Raw genomic sequence first — 15,110 nt, 5'->3', positions numbered from 1 at the left:
TGTGTTAGAGCTCTGTTGTCTCATCTTCTTTCCTTGGCCAAGATCAGCTTCATCAAAAGGATGGGCTGAGTATTTCTCCAATAATTGACAGTAATAAGTAATAAGAGAGATGGTAGGAACAAGACTTCTGGATAAGCTCACATTACCTAAGAGGAGCTGCCTACTGGCCCATGCTGATGAATTGATCACATGTGGTCACTCGTTTCCCATCTCTAGACACAGCCCTAGGAACGGCCCAGCTCTGGGGGACAGACTGCTGTGCCCCGTGCTTCACTTCCAAAATCAAGCACAGAATGGTATTCTAGGAAGAGAAACAAAGCTAACCAAACCATGCCAGAATTACACCAGGACAAGGAACCTGCTGTCCACACAATGACTCTAGTAGAAGAGGGGTGAATTAAGGGTACCTAAGCAGAACTCCAGCAGATATTCAGACATTCCTGGGACACCACTCACCTATCTTTAGAAATTTCCTGCAGCACATAGAACTGTATCTATACTCAGTTCAGTGGAGAGGGGCTTTCCACATGCAAATCAATATGAATATCTCCATTTGGAAGACAAAGAAGGTGCTGTTGGCTCCGTTGGGTGGAGAGGACTCCATTGTGCATGAAAACATCAAGTCCAAAGAGTTACACCTCATCTACTTAGCACTGGCACCAGCTAAGGGTGAGACAGCTTTAGGAAACCTTATTTCTGCCAGCAGTTGATTGTCTTGTAGTCAAATGTGACAGAGGGGGCCAACTATGGGTTGTCCCCATCATTAGAGGTAAATAAGGAATACTGCACTGACAAGAGACCAGGGAAGCACAGAAAGACCACTGGAAGATGCAGCCTTGAACGTTCTTGAGGAAATGAGGATGCGCCAAGTGAAGAAAATCCAACTATACACAGTTGACAGCAACTATGCAAACTGCAAAGAACCCAGACTGTTACAAGCAAAAGAAATCTGATGCTGAAAGTTGCCCATGGACCTCTGGCAAATTGAGAGCACGATAACTTCCCGCCATGTGAAGGACAGATGCTGGGACTGCAAGAGGATTACTTTGCTTAACAAGAGCATGGAAGAACCAGAGCTTACATAACGTGGCTGAGAACCATGTCAGTAGGAGAATTAATTCAAAAGTATTTTACTTCAGAGTTACGTACAAGGTTTTAGGAGAAGATAAGACTATCAGCCTGAAATTAAACAGGCTCCTTATTACATTTGTGTTTGGCATACCCAAGTCAGCATAGTTAGCCAAATCATGGCCTACAAACTTAAAGAAAAAGCACTTCACAGAAAAAAGTTAAACTGAGGTTCAAGAGCGCTTTGCTTTTGCCATGGCAGAATACAGAATAAAATGCTTCAGTAAATGAACTGAGAAAGGTATAGCACATAGTGGAGGAGGAATTACCCCTCACTGAGATTAACTGGTTGTTCACTAGCCAGGCCATTCCCGCAATATATCAAATTGCTAACCCAGGGTCTAAGGGCCATATTACCATGATAACAGAACAGATCTCAAAAGTTCAAGCACTCAGCAGTCTGTGCCTTAGGACACAGAGCAGAGGGTTTTTTGTCATATAGCTGTTAGAATAACCTGTACAAGCAGAGAGCGAATGCCGCTACAGCTCAAAAGGAGGTAGAACTTCGATACTGACTGAAATGAACCAACCAAATATGTAAAAAGAGTATGTGGGGGAAAAACCTGAAGAGAGAAATGACTCCATGTATTTGCTGGACCTAAAGACAGCACAAGGTCACGTATAAAACTGTTGGAAACTCAGAATACTTTTAGGGTGCCCATTAAGGAAATGTAGTCTGTAGATTACTTTCCCATCAAAGAAAGCAAATAAAGGAAAAGCCTAGATATTTTAATGATATAAAAGGAGGTGCTGATTACCTGTCCTCTAGCCAAGGTAAGGACACTAGGAGGGAAAATCCCTCAATATCTGATGGCTCACTGAAAACAAGGCTAGTTTCCACATGAACAAAACTTATGGTTTATAGAAGGAAGATTTGACATCCTCAAAGGTTTTTCTTCTTGTTTGGTGAGGAGACACATCTTAAGAATCTTTTATATGAGGAACTACTGCATCCCTGAGAACACAAAGTTTTAAAGCAGCCTGAATAAACATTGGAAATCTGATCGTGTTGAAGGTCCCTTCTCTCATCACCAAGGAGCCCAATTCCTACTGCTGATCAAAACACTACACAGGGAGCAAAAAGCAAGAGCCATTTCTGTCACAGACACTTTAGACCTGTGAAAGGAGCACAGCACAATGCCACAGTGGAAAAGAGCTTCAGTGCTGCCACCTGAGAAATGCCAAACATCGACAGAATCCTGATGATCAGAGTGCATGTAGGGAATCAATGTCTCTGCTGTCAGTGGATCACGTACCATAGTTGTCATCCTGCCATCAAGATGCTGTTTCTAAGTTAAGGGATTTCTAGTGAAAACCAACCTCTGTATTTTTTTTTTTTTTTGTGATTCCAGGTCACTTTTCCTGTCCCACTGCTGAACTTGATGCTGAAAACTAGTAAAGCAGTTCATATTCCCTCTGCTACTGTCAAGCTTTGCCCATTCAGTCCTTCAAAGACTCTGTGCCAGATGGCAAAGAACTGCACAGGCTTAACAGAATTTCTTGACCCACTTTACTTCAGAGAATTTAGGCATTCCAATTCCTCAAAACTACAAGTCCCAAGACACACTTTCTCTTACACTGAGCTGACTCCCTCCTCAAAGCATCCACAGCTTGGAGAACACTTCCTTGCCTTCACCCAGAAATTATTCTAACAGGATCCACCACTCACTGAGGAGCTGAGGGTGATAACAGTAAATTAAATTCATGCTGGTAAATGCAAAGTAAAGGAAGGAAATTACTTTCTCTCAGCACTGGGGAGGCTACTGCATCTTAGAGAGCTAGGAAAGCTATAATGAAATTATGCACATCAATTCTATGCAGATAGTGATTTAGTACTCAGTAGCAGATAGCATTTCAGAAACTGATGAGGGAAAAAAAAAAGGCGTGGGGAGGGGTGGAAAGAAAAGCTCATTATACCATGGCATGATTTTTGTACATCTCTAGAGCTGGAAAGGGATCAGGCATGACGAAGATAGTAAGAGCTGCAAAATGTTTTCTGTATGTAAAGCATTTGAAATGACTAGGAAGACTCAGCTGGGAAGGAATTTGATAAAAGTCTACAAAAATTTACAAGCAGCATTGACAACCTAAATAGACAGCAATCCTGCATCACTTCTCATAATACAAGAATTATCAAATAGGACTATGAAAAACAACAAAAGGAGGTGGTTTTCCCACACAGTTCTCTTTATGACAGAAGGTTGCTTATCTTTCAAGAACAATTAGGAAAATTCTATGGATAAAAACTTCCACCAGTAGCTATTAAACACAAAACTGTGACTCTGCTGCCAGACAGAACGTACCTGTGAGGCAGCCAGCCAGAAGCTGAGAGGGTATAACTGGAGAAATACAATTTCCCCATACTTAGATAATAAAATAACCTGTTGGTGGCTGGTTCTGGGGGTCTGTCCAATCCCCAGCTGCCGCCACACACTTCCTGGACAGGGGTCACACAAGGAATGGCTGTCCAGGGGTCTCAGGCAGTTTTCAGCTGGGGGTAACCCCTATGAGCTCAGCCTGAGGCTTCAAGTGATTAGCTCTTTTAGATGTGATTTCAGCTCTTGTAGTGGTCAGCTCATGGGTTACCCCAGCTGACGCGTGGACGAGAGACGGGAGGCCATGTAGCATTCCACAGAGTCCTTTCTGGGCAGGCTTCAGCAAAGGGGGCCAGTGACAGTCTTCCCCTGAACTGGGCAAAAGCTGGGGTTTTATAGGAAGGGGAGAATTGGGAAAAGGACCAATGGTTTAAGACAGGGATAAAATGACCAATAGTTTACAAGGAGATAACATGGGGTGCTGAAGCAGGAAGGGCTCCACAGCTTAATCACCATGACTAAGTAGTTTTGTTTTATCCCAGGGAACAGATCTCCAAGGTGGAAGCCCTTCCGAGGACTGGCCTTCCTCCACAAATACCTAGCCCAGGCAATAGTAACAAGCTAGAAGGATGCTTAACTGACCCAAACATTCATTCCTTCACCCTTCTCCTGGGTCATGGCCGACCCAAGAATCACACCAGTCATTAAATTGTTTATAGGAACACAGCTATTCCCTTTTGCTGTCACAATGAAACAGAAATGATATCTCACTTTTCTTTTTAAAGAACCTAACATTGTATAGATATTTATGCCTTACTGGATCTGCTGATCACTTGTGTTTTGATAGCTTTACCTTCTGTTGCACTGTGCTTTATATGGTGCAAAGCAACGAAGGGTTTGTGTTCTGATGACCTTCATCTTTGACTAAAAGCTGCCACATCACACCACTAAAACAGTCAGACCATGAAGAAGAATTTATTTCTTTAAATTTCAAGTGGCACTTTACTACTTCTGTCTTAAAACAGTATGTTCTTCAAACATTATTTCTTCCTTCTGATGTGCCAGAACTGCTCCTAACTACTCATATCAGTACATTTGCAGAGATCATTCACTCTTGTGACAAAACAAACTTCAGGTTTAGGTGCTGGTTTACATATTTTAAGGCACTGGGCTTTCTGCTTAGCCTTGCTGGAAATCCCAGATCCTATTCACAGGAGAAGGAAGACTGGAGAAACTGACATCCCAATTAATTCCCATTACATCCATTGTAATTTAGTACCTCAAAATTCAGGCTCTGTATTTTTGAATCCTTGCTATGAATACTTGCTGGGTGACTGTGTTTGTTTTTGGTGTATCATTACATTTGCTAGCAGTAGCAAGCAGTAGAGCATGCTGCTCGCTTTACTGGGTCTGCTTTGCTACTCATAGCTAGAAAACTCAATTTTGGTTACATCTTTCTTCCTGCAAATGACTAAAACCATCATTCTGATGGATTGCATTCAGCTTGGATACAGAAACAACATGCAAGATAATTTCACCTTATAACCCAAGAGGTATTTATCACTAAATACTCTTTACACTTATTGAAAGAGGATTAAAAAAAATGTGATTCTTAAGCCGTTATGGGCTTAAGAACTGAAAATACCAAATTCCTTGAGGACCATGTCTCAGCTTTGTTTTCAAGAAAAGGACACAGGTAATCCACTCCCTTCAACCAAGCTTTGGGGTTCTTTTAGTGGTTTCCTAAACTCTTCAAACTCTAAGTCTGTGGCTGTTCAATCATGGAAAATGCTCTTGTCCAAGAGCATAGGATTTCTAAGGGCTTGTGATGATGATGGCTCTGGAAACAAATTGATCATATCTGTGCACAGCATCTCAATTCACAGAAGAAAACATGTTCTTGTGGAGGGCTGCTCTGTGCCAGATACAAATTCTCCATAAGGGTTATTGACAGGCGTTTTTTGCTTTTTTGGCAGCTGAATTGGAAGAAAATTAGCAAAGAAATTAATGTTTAAACGGGCTAAACATTTGTTTGGTTTTGATGCTTGAAACTAAAACACCAGAACATTTACATCATGCCAGGCAGAAAGGAAGAAGAAAGGAAAAGGCAAAGGAAAGAGGAATTAGGCTCATGGAACAGGAAAATTATTTTCCAAGTTCTGATCAGTACTGCCTGAAACAAAATCATTGCTACCAGCCCCAGCACCACTTCCCATGGAAGACTTGAAGAGGAAGAAGACTCCAACAAATACTTCTGAGATAGAAGCTGAGCTCATTTGGAAGTTTGTTGCCAGCTGCTGGGCAGCCAGCCCATGCCAGCAGTAAACTGCAAAACACAGTCAGTCCCAACCCTGGTAACTAAAGCAAATTACAAGATTTCCATTTGCTTGCCTAAGCCCGCCCAAGAAAGGATACAGGGCTGACAACACGGAACAGGGAAGGCAGAACAAATTCAGAAACTAAGAAGAAACTTTAGCTTTGATCATGGTGAGTGATTGCACTACAGTTTCATTTGCATTATTGATTTCATACAGGGTTTTTAACTGTTTGTTGTAATATACAGGAGGTAGCAAAAACCATACTTTCTTTCTGTGCCTAATTATCAAAAAACATAGTAACATAACACAGTAACATAAACGCATCCTGCTTAAGAAAAGTGTTGACTTCCTTGAGAATATTGTTCCTCTTTTATCTTTCCTTGAAAAACAACTGGCACCAAGAGCTATGACTGGGGCTTTCTATGGCACAGACACAGTACAGGCTGCTCCTGAAAACCATGGTGGGAGCTCTGGCTTGAGGCTCTAAGGTTCCTCCATAATTACCCATTGGTTTAACACTACTGGAATAAATTTCAGTGATAAAAAGAGAAAAATAATGCCTTAAATGTTTCAAACTGTGAAGCCTTGTGAGCGTGTTCACTCTGTATTTCATTTCCATTTCTGCAGTAAGTTTGGAGCAATGTTACTTAGCTTCAACACAAAGGAATAAATTGTATTCTTAATAGTTCTCAGTCACTAGAACTCATGTTCATGCTACTGAAAATTTCCCACAGCAGTCCAAACTCAGAAGATTTAGGGAGACGTGGAGTTAGGGGATAGCAATAAAGGTTGAAAACTGAACTAAACTTTGCCATCAGCATTAACCTTCTTGCAACTCTAATCACAGAGAGAGCAAACCAGTAGAGAAGCAAAAAATGAACACAGGTGATGCAAATTAATTTTAAGGAGAGCTATGTGTGCATGTAGATCCATATTTACTTCTCTCTTGTCCAATAGATTATAGGGAAAAAAAACCAGCAAACTTCAGATTCTGGCCTTAGGGCTTAAATGACTAATGATGGATAGAACTTTCCCTGCTATTAATGTGTTACTATGAGAAAGAGGAGACTGTCTAACAAAGACTGAATTAATGAAGTGCATGGCACAAAAGTGTGGAAATCTAATCACAGAAACAGGGAGTGGATGGGGCTGGCAGGGACCTCTGGAGATCATCCAGCCCAATCACCCTGCTCAAGGGTCACCTGCATCAAGTTCCACAGGACTGCATCCAGGTGGGTTTGGAAACTCTCCAGAAAAGGAGACTGCAAAGCCTCTCTGTGAAGCTAGTTCCAGTGCTCTGTCACCCTCACACACCCATAAGCTCTTGGCAAAGCTCAACACATTCCAGCTGCTCTCTCACATAAACAGCAGCTCCACCACCCTGCCTTGCTGCCCTGGCTTTCCTAGAAGGAATGTAGCCATCCATGACTGTATTCCCACCATGTCTCTGTGGCTGCAATGAGACCATGGCCCCAGTGATAAAGAGCAGAAATGCAAAAGTAGTACCACTGCTACCAAATCCCTTCCTCATTAATTTCTCATTGTTATGTTTAGCTTACTGTCCAGGAGTGCATCCCAATTCAAGCAGAGAGGACTCAGCAAGGGTTTACTTTAACAATAGCAGCCCTCAGGTACATGGGACCCTGCTCCCATTCAAATAAATAAGAATCTGCCCATGGACTTGCAAAAGTAGGATACCTGTCTTGAAAACAGTTATTTCATATTAAAGATGTATTTGAGCTCTGTTCAGTAATTCTTCACTTGTCCCCTTCTGCTCCAAAACAAAGGCAAATTGTTGCAAGACAAGCTTGTAATTTAACAATATAGTTCTATGTGTGAGGCTCCTAAAAAGCAATTATCACCAGCAATGTACAACATGAGCTGGTTTCTTATGTAAAATTTGTTTCTGAGGTAAACCCTCAGGAGTTTCAAGGAGCTGCCTTTGACTGACCCTAGCTGGGAGATGAACAGTGAAAAGGAAGAAGAGAAATGGGATCTTTGCAGCAGAGGTGAGCACAGTGATTTGTGCACTCTGCTGCTCTTCCAGCAGTGGAACTGCTTGTCAAAACCCACAGGGAAGAAGAACAACATCACCAAGGCCACGGGACTCTTTCCATTCACCACCTGCCCTGAAGAGGCTGGGGGTCAGGACGTTGCTCAGTGCCACTGCCCTGGCCTGTGTCCCTGCACTACAGCAATCCCTCTGCCAGCCCCTGACATCATTTCTCACAAGAATTCACACACTTGCCCAAACAGGGATGAGAGGGGCTGCAACACAAAATAATAATAAAAAAATCTCCATTGTGTGTGTAAAGAATCTCCTTGTAGAGCTGGCTCCAATGATTGTTCACTTCCTGGCTGCGGTCCAGGTTTCTAAATCCCTGCCAATAGTATCTCAAAATTAATTTCCAGCAATATCTTAATCAACAAAATGTTGCCACATCACAACACTTTACAGCAAAATCACAATGAATTACTCTTAGAACTCCACACAATTAAACAGGGTAATGAGCATTATACTGAACTTGCCTCTGAAGAATGGTTTCGGTACTGAGAGCAGTCACTCACTGATTCCTGCCATGACTTTTATATTCCTGCCCTGTCTATCTGTGATACTGTCTGTCTCTCAAGATGCCAGATACTGCACCGGTGTTTTATTCAGGTCAGGGCTCCTTCACCACTAATCTGTAAGGGGATTTTAACTGACAATATGAATGTTAGAAGAATGAATGTCTTGTTTTCATGACAAGATAGAAAATAAATTATTCGAAAGTATTAGAAATTAAATTAATTAATAGAAATTAAACCAATTAATCAGTTTCAATTATTTCAATTTACACATGCTTGACAACTCCCCACTTTGGGACAAAAAGTTCTTCAGGACTGTGAAATTTTGGGCCACAGCTTTCAAGTAAATTATTCAAGCAGTCCTGTTTTCAACCTGTGCTTTTTGGGATATGAAATGGAAATAGAAATGCTTTGTGTCTTGCTGATAGGAAGCTTGGTTATTATCTTGTCAGCCCTCTGTCCAATCATATGTAATGATCATACTGAAAAAAACAAGACATGAACAAAGAACCCAAGCTTAACTCTGGATTTTAATGCATATCGAACACTTATATTTGCCATTCAAGATAAAGTGTATGCAATTTCCTTGGAAAAGTCTCTCTCTCTAGACTTTTGTCTATATGTTCAAATGTTAAAATAGTAATTACCTGGAAAGTGACATAAGGGGAAGTATGTATGCTACAGGCTTTACAAGTCAAAATGTTCCTTAAATTTTAATAAGTGTATAACTATTGGGCAGGGGACTAAGTAAAGAAGAATTTAACAAATGTTGGTACTGTTAAGACACCAAAGGGGAAAAAAAAAAGCATTTTCACAAACATTCAACACACAAAAAAAAAACCAGTCCAAGATGGGAGATAACCAGAGAAAATGATACTCTGACTACCACAAGCTGAAAATTGTGTGAAAAAAGAGCCCTGAGGCTCTCATGTATGGGAATGCAACACAAATGGCAAAAGCACTGATCTGTATCTTTTCACCACTCCCTTGCACCCTGACAGCTCTATTTGGAATAGAGCTCCATTTGGAACAGTGCCTTTCTAGTGGCAAAATGAATGGAATACATGGATTTGGGAAAGAAAAGAATTGCAGATATCTATGAGGTACATTTGGAAATCCTTGCTTCCAACAAGCTTTAGGTGATTCATTTTGACTCCTCTTAAAGAGAAAGCCTGTAACTGTAAAGGATTCACTGCTGGTGAAAAAGCAATACAGGAATGTCAGTAAAATGAGGGCTGGAACATCTCCACCTAAAAACAATAACATCCAAATAAAGACGAAAGAAAAGTTTTAGTTAGGAACCAATCTGGCTAGAGTATGACAACTGATAGCAGCAGAATTGCATTCCAAAGTTTTCCTTAGTAGCTTCCAAAAGTCTCCCACATCAGTGTGGGAGATGGCATTTTGCTTGTTCAGGTAAATTGAAATCCCACTGCCCTTTCTGCTTGATGTAGAAAATCCTTTGTACCACAGCTACTACATCACACTTTGCTGCTCCTTGAGTTCCACTCCTGATATGACCTAAGGGGCTCAAAATGGCATCCATTAGAATAAACAATATTTTATCAGTAACATGCTGAAGCCTCAGTTGTTTCTCTGGGCTGAATGAGAGTGGATAATCCTTTACAATGCTCCAAGGAATGCCCTGAGATTTGCTGTTTGCAGTGCTTGGTCTTGCAGACATGTTACTGCTAAGAGCTCTGAAGTGAAGCTCAGAACAATGCTTCATGTTCTGTGTTATATGACTCTGGTTCTTTATTAGGAAGTTTCTTTCTAGCTACTGAAGTATGTTTAGGAATACATCTTGTTCCTATGGAAATTGGTGAGAATTCTGCCCTTGCCTCCAAACAGAGCAGGAACAGACTCCCTGTCTGCAACATGAGACATCTTGGCATAAAGCGAGAAAATTGGGAGGGCCTGCTAAGCTTCACTGGTGTGGGACGGTCAGCCTACAAATCAAGAGACTCCCACAGGAGAAGCAGGAGGGCTCCAACACACGCAGAGGGGAGGCCTCTCCCTGCCTTATCCCCAGAGAAAATCCCAAATCCACTCCTCGGCTCCTTCCCCCTGCCAGCCCATCCAGGCAGCTGAAGGTAAAAGGCAGAGCAGCAGCAGCATCTCATGGCTGAGGTGCTGCTGAATCCAACACTCCTCTGAGTGATACAGGTATGGGAAGAACTTGAATTTCTAAGAAATTTGAGTTGACATCTCTATTTTATAAGTAGAAAACACACCCAGGTCCAAAAATTCCAAAATGGCTAGGGAGTTTGAGCATGTGAATTTGCATGTGTGTAATCAGGCACCTCAGAGACGGGGGGGAGGCATCTCTCCAGAATGCATTTTTTAAAACACAGATTTATTTGGGTTGTTTCAAACATGGGCCTTAAAAGCCTAAGTAGTTTTTAAATTATTATACTTTGTTCATTAAAAATATGGCGAGTAAGTGAAAGGCTAGAAAGGAGCTTTTCTACATCTTCACGTTTAATAAGTTTCACTTTTTAAAAGAATAAAATGACAGAAACAGGAGAGATTTACATTACCACTGGTATGTAAAAATATAGTTTTTGTTTTATCTTAAGTTTGGCCATGGAATTCTGATAAAAAGCAGAAGTAAGTCTACCATATAGAAGAGATACCATTTTAAAAGTCAGTTTTTCATCTGCAAACCTTTCATACAAAACAATCCTGCCTCAATCTAAAAGATTGGTTTATCAGAAAGATTATTAGGGTGATTTTGAAATTAAGACCAAACTAAAAACCCTATAGCTAAATCAAGTACACCACCATTTGAGGTATAAACCCTTTATAGTAGCTTATGAAGAACATAACTGAGCACCCAACTGGAATAACAGAAACATCTCTCATACCTTCCTAACACCATTACTCACTCCTTTCAAATGAGGTTGTGCATTTTATAAGCTCAGAAAGTATACCTGGAAACTCACCTGCTCAACCCTCTCCTAAAAATATAGAAAAAAATTAAAAATTTCACTTTGGATATTTAGTGCTGATCTCTGCCCTTCACGAGCCCCTTGCTGCCAGTATGCCTATTTTAAATTCATAATGGACTTATTTTTCCACCCAGAAAATCCAGTACATTCAACCTGACAGCAAAGAGGAAATGCAGTGATGAGCCATTCTTTATTTTCAAGTCCTTGGAGTACATACCCTGTGAACTTTTTCTCTGAAATCTATTTCCCTAAAATATATTCAGCAAGATGAATGTTAAGGAACTAGCACTGGAAGCAATTCCTCCACAACATCTTCACACTGATCTCCAACAATCCCACTGGTGTACAGATGCCAGTGACCTAGGACTGAGACAGGAAAAATCTTGGCTCCCCTTTGTTATTGTGCTGCACTAACATTTTACTGCTTCTCCAGAGATCTTTCTGGGCACAATATAGGCACACAGCAAAACTCCACACTCCAAATAAGCAACACTGGATGATGATTAATGGTGATATGAAAAAGTTAAAACAGAGGGATAAAATGACTTTTCCCGAGTACATCAGTTACAGAGAAAGGAACTCTGCCACCTCCTCTAAATACCGGTCCAGTATCATTCATCCCAGGTGTGGGACTTCCAACACCAGAGAAACAAAGAATATTAAGTCTATTTCCACATGACAGCAAAATTTGAGCAATAGGCTGGTTGACCAGTTTGAGGTATCTTGAATATGAACACCATTAGAAGCGCTTCTGTTTATAAAACCAGCATATATTATATCCAAGTTACTTTGGTATAATGTTGAGTAAAACACAGAGCAAACCAATATTATTATCCATATTTATAGACTTAGCCTTCATGTCTGTGTACTTTTTTCCCCACTCCCTCAAACAAAACCCCTTTATCAGTGACAGCTTTACATACTCAGGTATCTTCTCACAAACTAAAGTGATTATTGTTCTGAAAATATCTATAAAAATAATAAAAGCTTGTTACAAGTTATCTTTCTTGCTACCACTCTTAAAATATTAAGCTAAGAAATTTTTTTTACCCCCTCATGGTACCTAGGGTCTGAAAATGAACTGGAATATCTGCTGCTCTTACTACCACCAATAATAAAAGGCTGAGCTTTACAGAGGACGCACAGCAAAACCTGTATCGCTTTCTCTCTACTTGTATTGACTGTATAGCACTAAGTAGTAAAAATTTAGTTATTCAGCAAGGAAATTTAGGTCAATGACATCCAAAGGAGACAAGACAAAAAGTAATATTTCTGTTCTTTCTTTTTTTTTTTTTTTCTATTAATGGGATTGTCATAAAATTATTTCACTGGTAACTAGGGGCGGGTAATGGTCCTCAAATCACAAGAAATATTTTCAGACAGGTATCTCACTACTGAGTTGCTAAAATATAGAATACAAAATTCAAGGTCACAAGTCATAGGGGTATTTCAGTAAAAATACCTTTAGGGTATTTCAGCAAAAGCCTGAAGTGTGATTTGCCTACTCCAATGCATTTGGAATGAGGCAGATGTTTTAGTACTTTGATGGAATGAGCTGAAGATAGACTCCTCATGAGTTATAACAGTTTATTCACTCAGAAAGAGTGTTTCAAGAAAGAAGAAAGAATGTATGCTTCATATAGAAGTTCCCCCACTATTATAACTTCCTACTCCTGTAATCTGAAACAGTCACAACTGAACGTCTCTCAGGCAGTATTTCAGAACTGAATATTCCGAAAGATTCCGTACACACTCCCAATGCTTTTCAACGTAACACTACATATTAAACTGTATCTTGCAAAACCATGAAAATTTGCAGGGGAGTTTCAGATGTTTAACCTAACATATAGTTAAGTTAAAAGTGTATGTTTGATCATTCTCTCTAAAAAGAGCTTTTAAGTCCCTCTCAGGTTGCAATGCTAAGGCAAGTGATCAAGACTGTCATTCAGTTTCACAGCATTTTCTTCCCTTACTCTTACATCTTCTCACTGGAGGTGTGCTCTTTATAACAGTGGATAATCCTACAAATTTCAGAATGCTAAAGACTCTCATTTTTACCTTGTTCTGATGAAGTTAACCCAGGAAAGTTAACCAGGAAAAAATGACATTAGAACCACTGTTTACAGCTGGATGCTAACAGTTCACCCTTTTGAAGGCCAGCAAGACTGTACTATGTTAAATAAAGACTGGAGTTAAAAAGGAGGATTTTTATCACTACCATTAAGGAAAAGGAACTTATCATGTATATTCTCTCCTCGTAACAGAGGGCAACACACTAGTATACTCGATTTTAACAGTACTCCATCTTAGATAAAGTGTTTTGCTGGATTAACTCTGAGCACAGGTGCAAGTTAGTGACATTTCCTTCTGTTGAGAACAGTGGGGTAGGAAGAAGTTAAAGAGACCTGTCAAGGTCACACTACAACGCGATAACAAACTTAGAGGGGAAGTCACCACTAATTCCCAGCTCAGCTGTATCAGAGACTGCAAAACGAATCTCCTCAAAGGGCTCTGTGCTGCCAAATGGCATACAAGCAAAAAAGATCAGAATCACAGTTTTTAGCACTAACACCTCTCAGGACTACTCTGAACACGAGACAAGTCAGAACACATCTTAGTTTGAGCTTTATAGCTAAATGAGGTAATGCAGCAGAACAAGTACTCAGAAACCTTGTGTAACTCTCACACTTGCTTAATTACATCCACATATCGTCAATTAAGTCTGGGGAAATCGTTGAGCGTTGGAGGAAAAGCGGAAGAGGGGCTACAGGATCACTCATTCAAGGTTTATTTGCTTGTTTTTGTCCCCGGTGACAAAACACGGTGCTAGTACAAATATGAAAAGAGAGAAAATCAGGCAAATAGACAACCTCGAAGGCTCAGAGGGGTCCTGTCGTCATGGAAACAAGTCGCCGCTAATGAGCTTTCCACGGCATGAGTGATTAATGCCCGAGCCCTGTAAATAAACACTGATTCCGAGCCCAGACACAGGCAGCCGCTGGGTTGGGGCGAGCAGCAGCGCAGCGCGCACTCGCCGCGGCTCCCTGCGCACGAAGGGGACCGCACAAAGTTTCCCGAGCGCTGCTGCCACCGCGCTGCGCGGGGGAGCGACGGCGGCCACCGCACAGCACAACCCGGGCCGGGCCGGGCACTCTGCCCCGCTCCTGGAGCTGGGCACAGTGCCCGCAGATGTCCGGCAGCGCACGGAGCAGCGCAGCCCGCGACCCGCACACACACACCAGCCCTCACCTTGCGCTAAGTCGCTGCCCGCACACAGCCACTTTTCCTGACAGTCGCACGGCGAATCCACGAAGGAGAGTGCGGCTCCGGCTTGTGCCCGGGGACGGCAGCGGCGGCACCTCCGACCTCGGAGAGCAGAGCACAGTGGTTCAGCCGGCGAGCGGGGGGAGGAGGCACCGATGCATAGGAGCAGCAGCTGCTGCTGCTGCTGCGGCTGCTGCTGCCGCTGCCGCTGCTGCTGCTGCAACCTCCTTCCCCGGCTCCCCCATCCCCTCCTGTCCCCGCCTGCTTCTCCACCTTCTCTCTTCCTGCCCCCGCCCCCGCTCCAACCAGTTGCTCTCGTTCCACCTAGGCTGGCTCTCCAGGTGCCTCCCTGCTCCCACACGCGTCCCCTACAGCAGCTGGAGCTTCGGGGCGGCGGCTCCGCCTCTCGCCGCGCTGGCTCCGCTGTCCCGCACGGAAACTTCCCCGCTGCCGGCGCTCCTGTTCTGTTCGGCCGGGGACATCGCAGCGCGGAGCCCTGTCCCGGCTCGGGGACAGGCAGAGCCGCCCGGAGGTGGCCACTCACCTCAGGAAAGCCCGGCGGCGCC

At 42.3% G+C, this 15,110-nt stretch overlaps 1 protein-coding gene across 1 annotated transcript in view; it reads right to left on the bottom strand.

Annotated features, from left to right (window-relative positions):
- The window catches only part of LOC131572734 (protein shisa-like-1), an 80,016-nt gene extending 65,308 nt beyond the window's left edge, over window positions 1-14,708 (bottom strand). The window contains exon 1 of the mRNA XM_058826041.1: window positions 14,530-14,708. The gene's annotated coding sequence lies outside the window, so the exon portion shown is untranslated. The remainder of the gene's footprint in view (window positions 1-14,529) is intronic.
- Window positions 14,709-15,110: the final 402 nt, after the last annotated feature.

This window comes from Poecile atricapillus, chromosome Z, assembly GCF_030490865.1.
Source record: "Poecile atricapillus isolate bPoeAtr1 chromosome Z, bPoeAtr1.hap1, whole genome shotgun sequence".
Taxonomy (NCBI): domain Eukaryota; kingdom Metazoa; phylum Chordata; class Aves; order Passeriformes; family Paridae; genus Poecile; species Poecile atricapillus.
The sequence above is the reverse complement of the archived record's forward strand: the minus strand, read 5'-3'. Positions and strand labels throughout refer to the sequence as shown.